Consider the following 5,532-nt stretch of genomic DNA (forward strand, 5'->3'; position numbering starts at 1 on the left):
TCATTGGCCAAGGCCCGCCCATGAGGCCGTTTGACCGACATGTCAAACAACCAATCACATTTCGTTTAGTTTCAGCGTCACGTTTCGGGGCGTGGAAATGTCGCCACAATAACAGACCGGTGTGTAAAACTCTCGGACGTATTTTAAAGATTCTGTGCCGCGAACTTTAAATATTTCACATACTTTTGAAAATCCAGCATTTAGTTGATCCTGTTTTGTGTGCCGTATGCATCAGACATTCAGCCAACGTTCCGTGGGCGTGACGTCTGAGGCTGAGACTAAATTCATCCTGACTAAACACAATACAGTGACTAATATACGAACATGGAAACTTAATTACAGAACCATAAACCAATCTATAACTAGGATTTGAGGATACTAGTTACAATCTAAGTCTGGAGCATCTTTACATTTACATTTAGTCATTAAGCAGATGCTTTTATCCAAAGCGACTTACAAATGAGGACAATAGAAGCAATCAAAACTAACAAAAGAGCAACAATATGTAAGTGCAAATGACAAGTCTCGTTTAGCCTAACGCAGTACACATAGCACACTTCTTTATTTGGACAAAAAATGCTTGTGAATTGTAACATCTCGGTTACGTATGGTAACCCTCATTCACTGAAGGAGGGAACGGAGACGTCACGTCGGATGACCGACTGAAAGGGAACTGAATGTCAGAGCAGCCTAACTTTTTCAATGTTATTTTATTAAGCAATTGTTTTCAATGAGTCAAAACAACAGTGAAAAACCTGCTCAAAGACATTTACGGATACACTTTTTTTAAACGTCATTATTTTAGAAGGGGTTGAGTTTTGACATCATTAGTGACATATGTACTATTAAAATGAATGCCTGTAACCTATGTAACACCGCACCAGCAGAGGGAGCCCTCGCCTGAGTACTGACCGCTCCCTCTGCTTCTACGATAATTTACTGTTTGACCAGTATTTAGCAAGAGACTGTGTATTTGCCCATTGTGAAGTATTGGCAGTTTACCTGCCTTACCGAGCGTTTCCATTGTTTTCTGCCTGCCTGATCTGTGTATGATTCTGCCTGATTACCGGCTTTACGTTTGTTGGATTACCCCTTTGCATTGATAACCTGATTTGGACTGATGACTGTGTTTTGACCTTTTGCCTGCTTACTCGTCTCTGCCTTTTGGATCACCCTTGTGTATGTTGACGGATTGGACTGCTGTTGGGGTTTTGACTTTCTGCCTGGCCTAACGCTTCTGTCACTTAAGTCTGCTGTTAATAAACTTCTGCAAATGGATTCTAACACCACTTCAGCCTCGTTGTTACACTATACCAGAGTTCTCAACTCAAACCATCATCATAATCCACACTGAAGAGAGTGCCTGGGGTTAGTTATTTGCATAAAACACACACTAACATAAGTGTTTTCCATACAGCCTTTCCTTTTCCAGCCTTTCCTCACTCACGATGTGTGTGCAGCAAGAAACTAAAGCAATGCCAAGAGTGCAGTTCTCAAAGCTAGCTCAAACACAATTAATACAGACCCACCATTAGTCCATTAGCTCATAGTACTTTTGAATCTTTCTTCAGACGGGGAAATGCCAGATGATACTGTGCTCCTGTTGTGTTAAATAAATAACTTAATAGGAACATGTAATCACACTGTAACTGCTGTAAAGTATAATGTTACTAACTGTAGTTTTTCCAGCTTGCATTGTGAGCTTCCTAATAGAAGCCCAAGGTTTTCAACAACAGAGTCTCCTAGTTGATTCCCACTCAGGTTCAGCTCTCTCAGGTGTGATGGGTTTGATTTCAGAGCTGAAGTCAGGATGAGACACAGTTTCTCTGTAATTCTGCATCCACACAGACTGAAGACAAAAAGAGAAAGTTCATGTATGTTAAATTCATCATGAGTAAATGCCATACAATCATTAATACACCAGAAAATCAAATTATAGAACCATAAACCAAGACAGGAGGGTAACTTAACTAGGATTTGAGGATACTAGTTACAACAGAAGTCTGGAGCATCTTCACTCTCATAAAAAGTAAATGACACACTCATTGAATGAATTATAAATGTAAAAAAGTGACATTTATATGTAGTTCATTTGAGAAAATTAAGAAAATATTGTACACAAATCACAATTTAAAGTATTTTTAGAGTGTGGTTTACTACACAAAGTACAAATTGTGCTTCAAAGTTTAATTATTTTTCTACTGATACACATTGAATCAGTCCAATAGTTAAAAGCATGACGAACTTTCATCACACTGTAACTGATGTACAGCATAATGATACTAACTCTAGTTTCTCCAGCTTGCATTGTGGGTTCATCAGTACATCACTGAGGTTTGTTACTCCCAATTGTCCTAATTCATTCCCACTTAAGGCCAGCTCTCTCAGGTGTGATGGGTTTGATTTCAGAGCTGAAGTCAGCGCAGAACAATCTTCATCTGTCATGTCACAGCCTGTGAACCTATATTCAGAGAAATGAGACAAACAAACTATTCTGTTTCATTCAAATACCAAAACACAATTTTCTTCGCTTTGTGAATGTTACTGACCTCATTTGCTTCATTTTACAGTGTGAATCCTTCAGTACATCATATAATTGTGTTTTTTGTCTTGTGTTTTTTAGTTTATTCCCGCTCAGGTCCAGCTCTCTCAGGTGTGATGGGTTTGATTTCAGAGCTGAAGTCACAGCAGAACATCCTTCAACTGTCATATCACAGAGAGATCATCTTCACTAGAGATGCAGTATCGGTATCGGGCCGGATACTGTTCTTGTGAACTTATACTCATTAAAAGGCTCTGATACCAAAAAGAGATACCATGCAGTGCAAGTACTGTACTTATGCCAAGACGAAGAACATACAGAACAAACAGAGAGCAGAATGGAGACATCAGAGATTAAGGATGTCTAGTGTAATGTAAATGCATCTAATAAATAGGATATTTATATCATATTAATATTAATCAATAATTTTAATAATATTTATTGTGTATTGTGCACATATCGCTGGAAAATTTGTAGTTTGGTTGTCACTAGCAAAGAAAGTAAAACAATGCGCCTATAACTACTTGATGGTGTGGAGAAAGAAAAAGGGATAGAGACAGAGAGAAAGAAAGAGAGTGCACACGTCTGGTGCATGCACTTCATTGCTCATCACTCAGCACATAAGCATCATTTGGGTTAAAACAAAATGGTATATGCAAGTAGAAACATAATGATTTATATATGAGTGATAACCCACATCATTACAGGAAAATGGCATGATTTCTGTACTGCTGCACTTCAGAAGCTCTAATTCAAGGGTCACCAAACTCGGTCCTGGAGGGCCGGTGTCCTGCAGACTTTAGCTCCAACTTGCCTCAACACACCTGCCGGGAAGTTTAAGGTATAACTAGTAAGACCTTGATTAGCTGGTTCAGGTGAGTTTGATTAGGGTTGCAGCTAAACTCTGCAGGACAGTGGCCCCCCGGTACTGAGTTTGGTGACCCCTGATATAATTCCTGTGCTGTTAAATGAAAGACAAAATACGTTAAAGCAATAGAAAGAACAGTGAAAGAAGCTCATACAATACATTTTAACAGGCATAATTAAGTGTGAAAATAACTGAAGGAAACTTCTATTTGTTAATTAAAATGAAAATACAGGTATTGGTAATCATTATTTTTGGTGACCAAAGATGAAAGCATTGGTCTCGTTCTGGAAAAAGTGGTATCAGTGCACTTACTTCACCAGATCACAAAATACTCAGGCTCATCGTGAGATACTGAGTATAAAGTGTTCCTGACCTCAATATCTCCAGTTTACAGTGGTAATCATTCACGAGATCACATATGTGCCTCACTCCTGTGTTCTTTATTTTATTCCCACTGAGGTTCAGTTCTCTCAGGTGTGATGGGTTTGATTTCAGAGCTGAAGTCAGGATGAGGCACTGTTTCTCCGTAATACTGCATCTACACAGACTGAAGACAGAAAGAGAAAAGGCAATGTTGGGCCCCCCCAGAAAATTGTTCTGTTAAGTTATTGTTTACTCACAATTGTCATAATTCACTCTAGTGAATCAATGTTCTTTTGGCTAAACAATTACAATTATCAAAATCTTGTACCAAAAACAAGATTCTGCCATACACTGGAAATGTTTTTACTTAAGGCAAGACACAAGGCAATAACTTTTTAAGAATAAGATTTTGCTTCCATAACTGCTATTTTTTTTCAGAGAATTGTAATACAAAAAAAAAAGTAAAAACATACACATTTCAGTGTTTATTACACTTTATCTATTGGCATCTATAGATTTCAATTATATGATTGATTTATCAAATTAAATTGAAGCAATTAACTATGAAAAAAATTAGAATTCTGAATTCATGAGAATTCTGTTATATGACCCTAAAATTATATATTGACATCACCTTGATCTCCACCGATAAACTACTAAATGTAATGTAGAAATTTACTGAAGCTGCTTTGCAACGGTCGTGAAAAGCACTATATAAATAAATGTGAATTGAACTGAATTAAAATACAAGTCAACAGGGCAAAAGATGCCCCTTTATGGGTATATACATACTACAGTTTAGCAATATCACAAGAGCAAGAGTGGTTTTTCCCTAAAATATCCGCAAATGTGATATTGATTTTATACAACAGTTCAATAAACGTGTTACATTTTACACAAAATATTGCCAGTGTTTTTCCAACCAAAGCCACAGCAGAACTGTTGTGCCTTTCTGAAAACCACACAACAATGCCTTGTGATTGAATGAATCCAAATTGTTTAATGAATCGAGTAAGCCAATTATACAACCCGGTATCACGCCAAAGCGTGTAGCAGACACGCTGGTCCACTCGAGTATGCGTGTAAGTGTCACGCTTTGCCTCCTCTAGGCGTGAAAATTACACGCATGTATGAAGGTGAAGTTACCAATAGAGTACCAGGAGGGGCGATAATTTTCTCAATGCCAACAACTCCCTACGGACCAAATAGAAGCGATTTAGTGCATTCTCCAAAAATCCCCGCGCAAGGTAAGCGTATTATTTTTGTGTTGATATTAGGTCTTTATTGTAACTTTAGCAATATAACATCACCATATTAGGCTACAGACAGGTCAGTGCCTGGACGCAACCTCAGAACCAGCCGGTCACGGCCTGGTTGGGTCATATTTTAAGCCATATTTTTTCTTCGAGTGCGGCGGTCATTTAAGAAATCCTGAGATAGCTAGCGTCTAGCTAACGTCATATTTGCATGTGTGACTGTGAAGCTTTTTGCAAATATAACAATAATAATAAAAAAAGAAGAATAGTAATAATAGTATTATTGTGTTCTGTTTAAATAAAATAGTAGCCTATTTTGCACTGCCGGTTTTAGCGCTGTTTAAAAAGCGCGTCAAGCGCGTCATTGTCACAGGTTTTTTTTTATGTTTTTTCTGTTCTCTTATGCAGTCCTGGTTAAAATAGTTAAAATAGTCCAGTAATTAGATAATTATTCTATAGGCTAAACAATATATGCCACTCATTTCTATGAATTCTGATCAACT

General features: G+C 37.7%; 1 protein-coding gene across 1 annotated transcript in view; it reads right to left on the bottom strand.

The window, feature by feature from the left end:
* Positions 1-5,532, bottom strand: part of LOC107705118 (ribonuclease inhibitor-like) — a gene marked incomplete at its 3' end in the record, with an annotated part of 26,776 nt that overhangs the window by 7,679 nt on the left and 13,565 nt on the right. The window lies entirely within an intron of this gene.

Source organism: Sinocyclocheilus rhinocerous, unplaced genomic scaffold (genome assembly GCF_001515625.1).
Source record: "Sinocyclocheilus rhinocerous isolate Xijiao unplaced genomic scaffold, SAMN03320098_v1.1 scaffold8886, whole genome shotgun sequence".
In the NCBI taxonomy this organism is placed as follows: domain Eukaryota; kingdom Metazoa; phylum Chordata; class Actinopteri; order Cypriniformes; family Cyprinidae; genus Sinocyclocheilus; species Sinocyclocheilus rhinocerous.